Genomic DNA, 15,798 nt, shown 5'->3' with positions numbered 1-15,798 from the left:
GATGGGCCAACCTTTTTGACCAACATTGGTCAAAGATTCGACAACCACCTATAGCAAAATATTGGTGTTGATTTCTCAACCTTAACAACTTTGTTGTAATTTTGATGAAACAACCAACCAAGATACCATTGTCAGTTTGGCATCATGGTCGAATGAGGCACCATTTCGACTAGAAATGATCAAATTTGCAACAACCACAATGACCAAATATTGGAGCTAATTTTAACAAGGACTTGCATCGAAAGTTTGACCTAAACAAGAATTCTTCAAAATTGCAATGGGAAAAATAGCGACAAGGCTATTTGTGGATCATTTGACCAACTTAGGTAAAAAAATTGACCATTTTTTGTCTAAAATATAGGCCAATTATACTAGTGTGAATAGAAAAGTTAGTAGTGACCGAGTAACCCAGTGATGACTGAGTGTTAGAAAATAATGTTGGTTGAGGGACAGCATTTGATAGAATATGAGGAAATTGTGATTTCCAACTGACATAGTTGATATATTGGAATATGTAAAGTGTGTTGAAGATAAGGATAGAGGACTTGGAGCATTTAATTCAAGGGAAGTTGTGTTTGAGCATTCCTATGTAATAATTCAAGGTGAAGTTTGGAGAAGTCTCTAGAAGAGAAAAGAGGAGACAAAACGATGGAAGGATTCAATGAATCTAACATAACTAGATATACAGTGATGTTTAAGTGGAAAAAGATTAGAATTTCCTATTTAAGGAGGTACATGGGATGACCTAATGGCGTTGGAGATATTATTGATGTTATTGATTGGAAAAATTAAGCTAGAGGCTGAAAAGTTTTGTAAAGAGTTGAAGTGTGATTTCTTGAAGGGTTGCCAAGAAGATCAGAGACAAAGATGACAATGAAGGCCAGTCATTGGATCAGCATGTAGACCAAACTATTATCTATATTTCCAAAGTGAGTTGTATTTGTCAAATCGAAACCTATTGTTACTTTCTAACCATTGTATCAATATTGAAATCTTTTAATCAATGTTCTCCTAATAGTCATATATAAATCCTTTAACCAAGCTGGCATTATAATGGAATGTTCTAAATTCCTCTAATAAGGCCTTTCCTAATAGGGTGATTAAGTCCATTAACAAGGTCACATTTAATAGTGTGTTTTATAACCTTTAATAGGGTTGGCTCCTAATAGAGCTCACTTAAGAAGAGTGAACAATTGGTAACATGTTACTGGTAGTTCTTCCCAAATTGGGTTTCCACATTAAATCTTGGTGTCATACTTGTTATGACACTAGAAAATCTGAACTCAATTTTTGACAAATTTTGGTCAAAATTTTGATGTAGGTTGGTGAAAATTTTCACCAAGCAGATCTTGGTAATTTTTCTTGTTGAAATTTGACCAACCTACACGTTGGTCAAATTTTCAACCAATACAATCGTCAAAAAAATTTAATTTTTTCTAGCTTTGATTTGTCATTCTTGGTCTAAATTTCCACCAATGTTTGGTCAAAATTTATTTAGAATTGATAGAAATTTTGACCAATTCTTAGTAGAAAACTATCAAGAATTGGTTGAAATTTCCACCCATGTTTGGTCAAAATTTTTATAATTGGTGGAAATTTTGACCAAGTCTTGGTTGCAAATTAAATGGCTTGGATAAGAAAGAATTTCTTGATATAGCATGGAATAAAGAAGAACATAAACATATAGCATGGTCATGTATTCTTAGAAATTATCTAAAACATTAATTCAAATACTTATACACAATATTTTCTAGAAATCTATAAATGAATCAGATATAATGGTTTAGAAGCTCCAAAATTTAGGAAATGACAAAAATATCCTTCAAGATGATTTCTTTTTTTGGCACTTTCAAAGAGAGATATTTAAAGATTTTAGAAATAAAGATTTTCCATTTGTATCTTACATTCCTTTAGGATTGGTAGAACTATTATCATCTTCTAGTGGCAAGAATATACCAAAAAAATTATTATCTCCACTCTATAATGTAACCATTGCAAGATTAAATGGTCCTGTACCATTCTTGTGTATCTGAAGAGTTGAGATACTCCAATTTGTTTGATAGATTGTGATGCCCCTAAATTGTAAAGGGTTATTCACACTGATAGTCTTCCTTAGAACTTCCTTTCCATTTGTATCACATAAAGAAAGGTCAGTGTGAAATTGGGAGACCTAAATAAAGATGGGCAAGAAAAATGAATAATAGTAAGCTAATGTTAACATCTCAATGCAGTTTTCGAAAGAGACTTGATTATTTTGAGATTATCAAATTGGAAAATGTAGCCAAGAGAACAAAAAGAGAACAAAGAGTTGTAAGATGGTGGCTAGAATACTAATTCTTCTTTTATGTAAGTGGTTGTGTGAAGGAGAAAAAAAGCTCCAAATTGTGATTCCAAATATATATATATATATATATATATACCTCATTATTCTCATAGTAATCAATGTAAAACTTCTCAACATGAACTTTAGTTTGAAAACTAGGAATTAGTTTAGACAAAATCCCATTTGGAGTAAACACATCCCCCATCATAAAATTCAAGCCTTGAGGAACTATAACTGAACCAGGGTAGCCCCCCACAGAACTTAGAGTTTCTCCTGCCATTATGAGAAAAAGAGATGCATGTACACCAATAGGTGTAAGCCTACCAGCAAGCCCTTTGAATCCATATAGACCTGATTCATTGAAGAAGACCTACAAGCCTCAAATTTTGAAAAAAAAAGATCATATTATCCATGGAATAAGAGTAGAAAAATTGGATGAATGCTATGAGATCATTTCTTCCAAATAATCACAATCAGCTTACCTCATATCCTAAACCCATTAGAAGAACACCAAGGTCTTGAATATGAGCTCTAAGAAGTGATTCTATAACTTCTAGTTTTAGGATGTTGGATCCAAAATTCATGAATTCTGAGGAGAAGGCTATAAATGTCTTGGGGAACCCTAATGCAAGGGTTGGTAAATGCCATTGTACGACTACAATATGCAACAATAGACTGTGCCTAGAATTGCAGTGATAGTTACTAGTTTTTATTATGTTTTGAAGTGAATAGAGAAGTATTTGTGGATTTTGTTGGATGGAATAGCGTATATAGTGTTAATTCTTCCTTGTGCAAGCATTAAATTAGGTCCTAAGTTTTTCAAGTGCTTTGTTCAATTCTTTCTAAGTAGATTGTGCTCCATGTCTAGTATCTATGATGTCATTATTATGACATTGTAATTTGGAAGCATGCAATGTTAAAGTAATTCTAGAGAAGGTAGAATGCAAATTTAAAAGACAGAAAACATTCAAGTGTCCCATTATAATAAATACAATGCCTTGAATAAAATATGGCATTAAAGGATTCCTCATTTTGGTAAAGATCATCAGAAAATTGTAAGAGGCATGAAATTTCCACAGTTAATGATAGTTCTAGTGAATGCTTTTGGATATAATGATGCAACTTTTTTCAGCATTAACATTTTGGATTACACTCACATTTTTTCTCAAATGCTGATGCTGGAAAACACTACACAGTTATATCCAGAAGAATTCATCAATGCCAAAAAATTATCCTTGCTTCCTCTATAGGCTATATTGTGGATATGCTATATGAAATCTCTCTCTTGAAGCATATGGGGGAAAAAGTAGCTATAAGTCATATATTAACTATGGCATGGAGTCCCTGTAGTACTAAACTTCTCAAAGATTTTTCTAATTGATGTCTTTGAGGATGTGAAAAATTTAAAAATAGACCATGACTAGAATGGCCCATTGCCAATCACAACAGATAAAGAGTGTAAGTAAATCAAAATTTTCAAACCTGAACTAAGGCTTCCAACCATTCAACCTCTAAGTTGAGATCTTTCAATGCCAAAAATTAACACTTAACTCATTTAAACACATAATGAAACCAACATCATATAAAAAGTACATTACCACATCACTGGACTAATTTTTACTACCTAATGATCTACATGTTGCCAGACATTGAAGCTATCGGTACAAAGCAAGGAGCTATTAAAATTGTTATCTAGGAGAGAAAATCAAATAAAAATAGTAAATGATTATCTTAACTTACCATCTACGACTATGCAATGAACTTGTGCCAAGCATTTTCTAGCCTTAATTTTGGCATACATTCCCACCAAACATAATGCAAACACAACTCCACCAACTACTTCGCATGTTATGGTTATTGCCAATTTTTTTACCCTACCTGTAGATTAGAACACTTGGCTTTAATAATAATCCCAACAATAGGTTAATTTGCAAAATTACAAGTATCTTAATTTGACATAAAGATAGCCTAATTAAAAATGCACCTTTGTTTCATGTTAGGAAACTTACTTCCATTTTTGTTAAATGCTTATTTAATAGTAAAGTGATTGAACCATATACAAATGATAAAAGGGCATTCATTGGTGGAAACAAAATAAATCATTAAATTACTCTTCATGAACCGGGATTTAAAGGAATTTATAGGATTATAAGATCATTTTTCGAACCCAAAATAAAGAGTAGTATGACAGATATTGGTGCTTAAAGATCTTTGTCTTTCATAGTCTATATTATTAGAAAAATATCTCTTGCTAATATATTGTATGGAGTGTCTGAATCTAGTAGTCTTAGATAACCCTAAAGAGCACTCAAGTATAATGAAAAGCCAGTCAAAAGGGTGTTGTACATAACGAGCATAAGTAGACTGTGTCTTTTTGAAAACAAGAATTAACATGGTTAAAGTTCTGAACATGCCAAAATTAGAGAAAAGACATCGAATATAGATCAATAAGGAAAGACGAATCATCACACAACTGAAATTATAGTTCATATAGTTTTGGCTTGTCTAAACCAATATAAAAAATTAAGCAATCAAACACATAGAGAGCAGCTCAAGAGTTTCCTATAAAGCTAAAATCAAGACACGTAACTATTTGAATTTTGACTACAATACATGAATCCAATCTTATTCAGTGCTTGATCACAAAATTTCTCCAAAGTAGAAAAATTAAAATAGGTAGCCTAGATAACATGAAAGCAAAAAAATTAGAAGGCACAAGCTAGGTGCATATATGGTAAAAATCAAAGTGACCCCAATCTTTTATTCAATAGCCCAATCACTAAATCAGTTAGTTCCAACTTCCACATATCAATGGATATTCACCATCAAAAGCATCACAAATTAGGAGAGGGGTAAGGTTGAAAGTATTTTTCAAATAGTCTTATCAATCCACATTGAGGTGAGCATGTCATATTTACAACCAATTCTTACACAAGATATGAGCAAATCCACAAAGTCTCTTGAAATATGAGTTTAATTATAATTAACTATTATATAAATGTGTTATGAAAAAGATGTGTAAAAACCATACTTGTGGATGATTATGTGTCTTATCATGCCAAAAGCAAAAGGATGAATAATGACACTACACACATGTTATAGCTATACATCTCTTCCACTAACAGTTTTGCATCCTTTCCACAAACAAGTCTCTAATGTCCATGACTTGCATTCAACATTTTTACATACCCATAGTGGTGTAATAAACAACAGCACTAACAAATTAATTTGTTAAAAAATTAAATTATTATTCTCCAAGTGCAGCAATGAAGAGGTCTAATTCTTGCAACATAAAAAAAATTAAGCTTGTAATTCTTGCAAACATATAGGTTTGTTGAAGAGGTGGGACTTACTCCTAAAGAAATATGAAGCATAGAGTTAACTACTTAAGTGTTAACATAAACTGTCATTGTATGTTATCAAAGGCCTATGTGTTGAAGAACCAATTCATTCAAAACTTGTCTTACAACATTACTTGATATCCATATAAAATCATCCAACCGGCATTAAGAAAATTTCAAATCAATCATCACCTACAAAAAATTTAGTTTTCCTACAATAATACAATCTTTTTGGAAGATTCAGTAAGCATGCAAAAGGAATAGCTTAATCTAGCCATTATTATTTCAAGTAATCATGCAAGCTTTAAGAACTTTAAATAAAAACAGTCAGGACTCAACAATGAGTGAAGGCATATGAGTTAAAGCCATAAATATATTTAAAAAGAACACAATATCAGAGAAAAGACTATGTATAGAATTATTTCTCACAAAGATTAAATAGTATATAAGGTAAAAAATAGACTAAAAAAAAGTTACCTTGGTAAATGTTGCTGATGTTTGTACCACATGGGTAATAAGTTTCCTTTGACTACTTGAATATTCATCTAATAACTTAATATATTCGTCTAAAGGTCAAAGGCATCCAAATATCTTTCCTTGATCAATAAAGAAAAGTCCCCTTGATATCGTTTCAGTGAACTTTTGATTACAGGAAGTTGTATGCTTGTCTATCACATGTACAATAACTATAGTGAAAAAAAACAATCCAAAAATAGTTTAAGTGCTTGAAAACCATAGTTCTTATCTTGTAAAAGATGAGATATCTGCTAACTACAAGCTTAGCATGATAGCTAAGAACAATCATAGATGACGAAATACATCATTTAATTAGTAAGTGCAATTGCACAACACACAAATAAACTTAGATACAAAGAAATGATCAACATTCATTCAAAAGCACAATGTCATTGTTGTGAAAGAAACACATAAATTCAGTGCAAAAGTATCCATGTGATCATAGAAGAGAAAAAACACAAAGCATGTTTATTGCAAATGCATAGTATAAAAAATCAAATACATTAAAACTTAAAGGTCCTTGCCTGATAGAGATTTACAATATCTTGTAGATTGGCCCTACCCTTCTCTAGTTTTCACACAAGTTAGTCAATATCTACTATTCTTTATAGATAAAGTCTTAAATCTTGGCGTAATGATGCATCCTCAACAAATGTCTGCACCATATCCAGTCTACACTTTATCTCTTCTACATATAAGAGAGCTTTCTTGAGCCACCTATTCAACAGTGTCTTCCCCATGCCAATAGTACATGTCGTATTCATCAATCCAAATAAACTAAAGTTCTTGTTCACATTTGTTTTACTTTCAAGAACATTCAATGCTCGTAAAGCTATAGCATCTAGCTGCATAAATCTACCTATGTGATAATGTTGAATGGTAAACTTTCCATAGTTGCTATCATCTACAAGAAAATCTATGTAAGAGAGGAGGGGCCCCAAAGCTCTAGCAGTAGACTCTGAACTTGCTCTTCAATATGTTGTTCAATCATTCATTATTCATCATTTCATATGGAGAGTTAAATCACTTACTACAACTTTCAATATTAATATTTATGCTTTTTATATTTAAAAATCACTTCTTGCAACTTTTAACATTATTAGTATTTATGTTTCAATATTTAAATAATTTTTTACATTTTTATATTTAAATAGCCAAAAACCAGAAGACTCATCCTCAGAACAAAAACAAAACAATAGTTAAACCATTCACAATAACAAAATAGTAAAACCATTCACAATAAAAGATCAGAAACTAAACTAATACTAATATTAATGTCATTTGGCTTCTTTTTCCTAAGTTTTTGAGTTTAATAGAAAATCGAAGACTCTATAACACTCATTTTTGAGTTAAGTAAGGAACTTGAAGATTGTATTTCCTTGTTGAGTCAATAATGTCTTTGAAGTAATCTATTAAGCTATTAACTTGTCCAAAAAAAACCATTTTATTAAAAGTACATTTACTAACAGAAGTAGACATTTATGGCAAGTTGAAATCTATAATGTATATGCGTGCTAGGAATTATTCTAGCTTGTCTTCAAAAACTACATGTGTTCACAAGGCTAAAAGTTCAGTTTTGAAAGATAGCTTTGTTTCCATCAAATTTCAATTCATAAGAACATTTTTAAGGATTTTCCATACCATCCCTAGTAGCATGTAGAAAATCCTCTCAGCAAGAAAGTTTGTTCTCATTAAACTGCGTTAGTGGAGTGTTGGAAAATAACTGTCTCCTTAATAAGACATTTTGTCCAATGCATGCAATTTTTAATTAGTGAATGCATTTTACACTTGCCCCTCCCATAAAAATAATCACAATTAGTAAAATGGCACAAAAATAAAATTCCAATTCAAACAATGGATAATGGATATGCTCAGATGAAGGGCTTGAAGTAAAGGCTTCTTTAAATTCTCGAGCATAGGAACAAGTGTAGTGTTTTTCTAGCATCTTTGTAGATGAAACATTATTAGGCCCTTTCAGGAATCACCGTAACAAAAACATTTCAAATATGTAGCAGCCGTATGTATTTCATTTTAAAGTCAAGTATTTCATTTAAAAGGTAATTTAGAATCTGTTAAAAGCTGCTTTGAAGAAGTTACAGTTAGTTTCAATCCAATGTAAATTGGCCATTGTCATATACCCAAAAGCCAAATGAATGACCTTTGGGAGGAATATTCAAGGATTTATAGCTAAATTGAAATATTATTTCAATATACCTAGTTGTGTAGAATCATAATTCAATTAGGATGTAATTGCTAGAATCTTGAAATGGGTCATTAATAAATTGCCACTAATTTTCCAAAAAAATGTTGGGAAATTACTCATAAAGATGAAACATTAAGGTTCCAGCAAAGAGAGAAAACCCACAGAAATGTCTCAACCTAAAACTTGATAATCATAAGATTAGAAGATAAGGGAAGGGAACTAAATCTCTTCCTTATTAAATTAAGTTACAGAAATGAAGTTTCTCTAAAAATTGGTTTGAATTAGTGATGAGCTTGAATTTTGGTGATGATTAGCCTTAGGTACAGCTCTATCACTACCTTCAAAGCTCGTACCCACTTGAAATATCATATAAATTAAACTTTTAGTAAAACCCTTGAAATCGTAAAACTCTAAAGGCCTTGAAACCTTAAAAAATGAGATACCTTGTTTGGACAAAGCTGAGCTATTGGACATAACAAGGAGCTTCCTCTTCATAACAATGCACAACAGATACTACATAATAGCCAAGACAAGTTCAAAGGAAATAACTTGTACAATTGAAAAAGAAATAACAAATTCACAGAAAACAAGATATGTATGCCTTATTTATAACATATTGAAGAACGATTATCATTTGTGTATCTTGCATGTCATTGCTAGCAAAGAGAATGTGCTCAAAACTGCCAAGCTTACTAGGGGTTCTAGTTTTTTCCAACCTCCAATTTGATCCACTTCCCTCAAAAAACTCCACAATATGATTAGTTCTCTCTAACGACAATTTTCTAATAATCGTTTCAAACATATTCTTACTAATGCTCACACTTGAGAGACCATCATGTTTGTTATCCAACTAACACAGAGCAGTTGTGGTCTAGTTGTAAGCTTTTGTAATGAAGAACACATCATCCCCATGAGTAGTATAGTAATCCTAATATCATTAAATCTTTAGTCATTTCTATGATCATCTTATCATCTATCAGCTTGAATAACTAAGATTTTGTGTTATTGGTAGAGGTTTGTGACTGCTCTTCTTTCATACCCCTTATATCTCCATGTGCCCCCATCATTTGATAATCAATGATAGAGTATTGAATCTTATTTGATGCCTAGGTGAATAGATGACCTCATATCTTAAAGTGTTATATCACAACCTCCATCAACGAATGAGTATTTTATATGTGACTCTTGATTTGAGTCAAAGTGTAATATTTTGATACTTTCCCAGTAATAAATAATTGTCTATTGGACCCTCACCAATATTTAGTTGATATATAGTCAAACTGCTGCCATTGAAGACTTACAGGTTTCCTTTCTACTCACTACCTTCCTCAAATGGGATGTTAGCATAATCTACCATTGCAATGTCCCCTATTGAGACTTTTACTGACTTACTTACTATTCACAACTAGGGTTTAGATCCCACTCAGATATAATGATATAAAAATTTCCTTACTAGGAGAGTGCCAATTCCTAATGATCAACTTTCATCATTATGCATTTGAATTGCATTAAGGAATAATTGATGATTCACAATATATTTTCAACCATTCAATTCCTTGTTGCACTCTTCATCACTAACATTGAGAAAGATGGGGAATTACTTGTCCATGGGCCTTGGAAACCATTTCTAAGTATGCTTCCTCAAAGGATTTGTGGCACATATATCTAATACCTATCATGAGGATACCTCCTCAAGGATTAATTCCTTGGCTATCTGAGGGACTGCAAGGAAGATCATTTCTAATGAGGAACATGTAGGAGATAATTGGATGAACCTCATGGTATGCTTTTGGGTTTAGTTTGAAGTGGAAATGGTAAACTTCACCCAATTAGGTTTAGCATGGGATGAACATAATCCCCTTCCCAAGTATCTACTGGTGCCAAGACCAAGGAAAGGAATGGGACCCATAGAGTAGTGCACAATGCACTGATAATCCCTCCTTTAGGATGCACATGGGTGGGGAATGATTAGCCATTATATGTGACCTAGTCACTATTATCTTGTGATTCACATGTGAGTAGGTCCCTATAGTCTCTGTGATGTATGTTGGAGCTACTTACTATGTATGTGATGTATGGAAAGCTAGTTAACTTATGTACCTGTGATGTGCATGAACAAGCTTTTGTATATGAGATAGGTGCTCATTATAATCATGATGTGTGTGATTTGTGATATGGGTTTGAGGTTGTTCAGAGCAACTGTCAAATGAATATTACAAACTAGAACACTAAGGAGGGCTATAATAACCTATTTACAAAATAGCTAAGACCAAAGATAAACATCTATTCAAAATAATGATTGTTTGTATAGTGGCTTGTGGACTGCAACACCATCTATTTTCATATGGGAGTTATGGTAGGAGAGAAATAGATGCATTTTTTAAAATAAAAGGATAGGATAGGAACAACTTACCAACAAGATGGAGGCTTCCATTATCAAGATTGTGAATAATAGAACATTGAATATGCAAAAAGTGGTGGAAAAGATGACTTATTGGGATGAGAAGATGAGAGGTAGATGGATTTGGGTTTTATTATTCCTTGGTATGTTAGTTTGAGCTTCACTTGGTTTTGGAATAATATAATATTCTCTACTTAACAAGGCCAACCATGTAAAGGTGGAAGCTCATTTGGCCTCGCCCACTCCCCCTAACATCAATCTAAATCATCCATTATCATCTAATTACATACTCCATTCATTCATTCGTCCATTTATGAACTATAACATTCAATCAGTAAAATCACATAACATTCATTAATATGATATAAAATTCAGTAATACACAATACTAATCAAGACATCATTAACACATAAACAATATTCATTAACATAAAATAAAAATCAATATTAATACACAACATTCATAGATAATTACTTAAAACAAAGTTCTTTCATTATCCAACAAGGTTTATTAAAGACCATTTTGAAAACATCATTTCTTCTTTTGTTTTTCTTAGCTCTGTTAAGAAAAAGGCTAATAGGAGCATCAATATCTTCCTTATTGTCCTCCTCTTGTGGCACATGTAATGCCAAATTACGATGACTCCTCCTCTTTGGAGGAGTAGGAGGTTGCTGCACTAAAGGGGGCTCTATTGCAAGAACAAGTAAATGGGTTAAATTGGCATACTCTTTTTCTTTTTTAATTGTTACAAGTCTATAATTAAGTACTAGTACAACATAACATGCATTTTTCTTACCCGACAATGCCATATCATGTACATTAACATTTTGATCCACTGCCATGTCAACATGTTGAACACTTGGAACATGCTCCACTCCTTCACCATGATGTTCAACATGCTCTAAAATATTCAAAAAAAAGGATACACGTCAAATTGCAATTGAAGATGTTAAATTGTATTCATAATTGCATAATTAATTTCTAATAGTAAATTAATACCTCCACCACTATAATGCACATCATGGCCTTCATTACGAGCAGGTTCTATGATAGAATATGAAGGCTGGAGTAAAATTTTATGTGCATTTTTATGTAGTCAATTTATGTTCAAAACTAGCACCAAAAAAGAATTTTATCAGGTATTCAATTTCATTTACTTTTCATATAACCAATTTACCTATGTCTCATTTGGTGCACCAGATTCTTGGTGTAGGTGTATAGCCATGACTTTATAGCCTTCCTTCAAAGAAATTTTTCTATCTTCATCTATGAGCTCTACATTGAATTCTGTGCCCTGTATTTTTTGCTTAACATCATCAGTTTTCCATGTATGGTTTCATGAAATAAAATTGTTTGCAACATTATATAAAATATATATATATATATATTAAATTTCATTGCTGCTACTTACAAGTTGAGACTAAAGATTCATATAGCCACCAGAGTCAAGTTTGTGTTGGCCAACTTTTTCTAGTTTCACTTTTGTAGCTACGGATGTGTCCTATAGTCTATGAACAATTTCAAACATCTTAGATTATATATTTACAAAGATCACTAATTAGTGCATGATTACAATGTACTTAATATTATCATGAGATACCTTCTTGTGCCCTATGCTGGTTCATTTACTCTATTTTCACATGGCCTTTTCTCCTTTGCATCTTCTATTATTTCATTCCACTCCATCGGTGGAATCATAGGAGGATGCTCATACTTTGGGTTCTCTAGAAGACCCCTTCTATATTGATCCATCACAATCTTTATATGCCTTGATGCTCTTTTTAGAAGTAGGTCGGTGTCAAAAATGTTTTTCCCAAATAAGTCCTCAAAAGATGTAATCAACTGATTTTTAAATTCAGAAGCTTGTAAATTCCACCTTTAAAAAAAAATTAAATTGTTAGATCAATAATTTTAATATAGTACAGTAAATGGAAGGAAAGAAAAATTATGTAGCAATGATATGAAATTGCGTACCTTTTATGTATGGTGGGTCCAAATAGCCTCAATGTCATATCAAAAAGATGGTCAAAGAAAACATTTTTACCTCCAAAAATAAAAAATGATTATTAATCCAAAACGAGTTATATATAAGTAAACTAAATTTACACTTTAAATAAATAACAACTTTAAAGCACCTGGAAGCTTTCGTAATTTAAACAAAAACATAGTTTTCTTGTTCAACAACAATGTCCCTTCAAATGAACCAATACTAGTTACACGGATTGCTCCAGGAAATGGATCAACTTTAGTAGTACTGCTCTTTGTTGCTCTATCAATTGAAGGTCTATCTAGGTACATGAGTACAAAATCCACCCAACAAAAAAAAAATGCATGATTAGCACATTATGCAATATAGAAATACAAGGTTTTACCAATTGTACTGGGTATAGATGAGGATGTTTGCATGCTCCTTCTTGCTGAAAATTAGCAAGGCAATATTGGGCCATCAAACAAAGGAGATGTCTGCACTTCATCGTGAGCTGAAGAATACAATATTGTTAGCAAGGACATTGCAATGGATAAAGATAAAATGGGATACTAGCTAGAAGCATCCAAAAAAAAGGTTAAGTGTTATAATGTTGATGAAAACAAAGAAAGAAAGTGTTACTTACATAAAGGTTGTGTGCCACAACAATCACCATGTTCACCGTGCGATGTCACAACTATCACATATTTTTGTACAAGAACACATAATATTTTAGATCATGATCCATAAGATACTATAGAATATTAACATCTATTGAACTTCTATTATTTCTTTATATTAATTACTGCTTACCTTCAAAGATTGGACCCTACGGTCCAATTCTTTTTTTAGTGCCTCTTTCTCCTCGCTTGCATCACACTTGATGATAATGTTAACAATTTCATCAATGTATATTTTTTTGAGTTTTTGGGCCATGAACATAGGGTCAACACTAAAGGTGATTTCATATAGAAATGATACCCGTATTTCAGATCACATTTGATATGTTGTCATTCTAGATTTTTCCTATCATTTGTGACATGAATATCAGTAAAATTTCATCAAAATAACTCCAAAGCCATAAAGAAAAGAACATAATAATATGACATTTGTTTCTATATAAAAATAAAAATTACAATAATTAATATTTACCTCTGCTGAAGGTGTCTGAGTTGGTGTAGCCCCGCCAGTGTGTGGTGGTCTACTCATGTTGCCCTGTGAAAAAGATTACTAATTCTTAGAAATCAACAGTGAAATGAAAGTATTTGACATGTTATACTTAATGTTTGTATCTGTACATATGGTTTTGAAAGAAAAATTTGGTGTAACTAATGTGTATATCTACAAAATTCAAAATCAGTAAAATTTCATCAAAATAACTCAAAAGCCATAACAAAAAGAACATAATAATATGACATTTGTTTATATATAACAATAAAAATTATAATATTTAATGTTTACCTCCACTAAAGGTGTGTGAAATGGTGCATCTCCACCTGTATGTGGTGGTCTACCCATGTTGCCCTATGAAAAAGACTAGTAATTCTTAGAAATCAGTAGCAAAATGAAAGTATTTGACATGTTGTACTTAATGTTTGTATCTACACATATGGTTTTAAAAGAACATAATAATACGACATTTGTTTCTATATAATTTGAATAATTACAATAATTAAGGTTTACCTCTATTGAAGAAGGTGTGTGAGATGGTGCATCCCCGCCTATGCAACATGGTGGTCTATCCATGTCACCCTGTGAAAAAGAATCAAGAGAAAAATGAAAGTAATAGACTTACCAAAAAATAAAAAATAAAGTAGGTTGTATATGTAAATCAATTATCTTAAGTTAGCCAAAAATTTGGCGTAACTAATGTGTATATGTGACAAAAATATTTGACATGTTCTACTTAATGTTAATATCTGCACATATGGTTTTGAAAGAGAAGATTGGTCGTACATGACCCCATCATAGTTGACATTGATCATCGTCTTCATCCATGTCATTTTCATCATCATCATCGTACTTGTCACTTTGATCATCGTCGCCACCACCACCATCCTCATTGTCATCATCATCATCTTCATCACCATCATCATCATGACAATCATCGCCATGATCATCACCATCTTCATCAACATGATCATGATTGTCATCATCATCATCATCATCATCACCATTACCGTTAGCATGAACAAAATCATCACCATCTTCTTCTTCATCATTGGGTAACAATCCTTCATGATTATCATTTTCTCTGTCTTCTGCTTCTTTAGTATCTTCTTCTTCCATCACATTATACTTTACCAGCCTTCCTCTTGGATCATGTCTAACAACAAATGACCAACCTGGTTTGTGTGGAATGCCAAAGTAAAACACTTGCTCGCATTTCCTTGGAAGAACATAGGGCTCATCTGTGACTGGTTCAAATGACCTTGTATTAATCATTGTAAATCTACTATCATGTTCAATAACAATCCTATCAGAATCATTTTAATTAAGCCATAGCCTAAACCATTTGACGATAAATAGAACTATTTTCAATGAATTAAAATTGCACTCAAGTATATCATCCAAAATTCCATAGTACCAATTTTTAGATTGTTAAGGATGTATGTCAGTTCTAGATGAAATACTGGTGACCACAAAGATTGCAATTATCCCAGAATTACATGTTTTCTTTGCTTTGTCTAACTTTTTTATGAAAAATTTATAGCCATGGTAGTACATAGCTTTGTGGTGTTTGACCTACAATTTTTCAAATATGTCAAGATTATTTGCATCGATCTGTGAGTTGATATTAAACTTATGGCTCATGATTAGTAATCTTCTACATACCTTTGTATCTCTTAAGCCATATACCAAATCAAGGACCATTGGCATAACATTAGAATCTCCATTACAATAGGCTTCTTTAACCAACGATGCAACACTATCCCATGTTAATGAGCAACCATTTTCTTGAGACTGTTCAATCCATACCATCATCCAATCAAGATTGTTTGTAATATACAAATGTAGTGCATTCCACTCACGACCAACTATAAAGAA

General features: G+C 32.1%; 1 pseudogene; it reads right to left on the bottom strand.

Annotated features, from left to right (window-relative positions):
• Window positions 1-1,900: 1,900 nt before the first annotated feature.
• On the bottom strand, window positions 1,901-15,039 carry LOC149577039 (cytochrome c biogenesis protein CCS1, chloroplastic-like; annotated as a pseudogene).
• Between the last annotated feature and the right edge of the window lie 759 nt (window positions 15,040-15,798).

Source organism: Cupressus sempervirens, chromosome 1 (assembly GCF_028749045.1).
Source record: "Cupressus sempervirens isolate cs-2001-9-10 chromosome 1, ASM2874904v1, whole genome shotgun sequence".
NCBI classification, from domain to species: Eukaryota; Viridiplantae; Streptophyta; class Pinopsida; order Cupressales; family Cupressaceae; genus Cupressus; species Cupressus sempervirens.
Note: the sequence above shows the minus strand (reverse complement) of the source record. Positions and strands in the feature narration are given on the sequence as shown.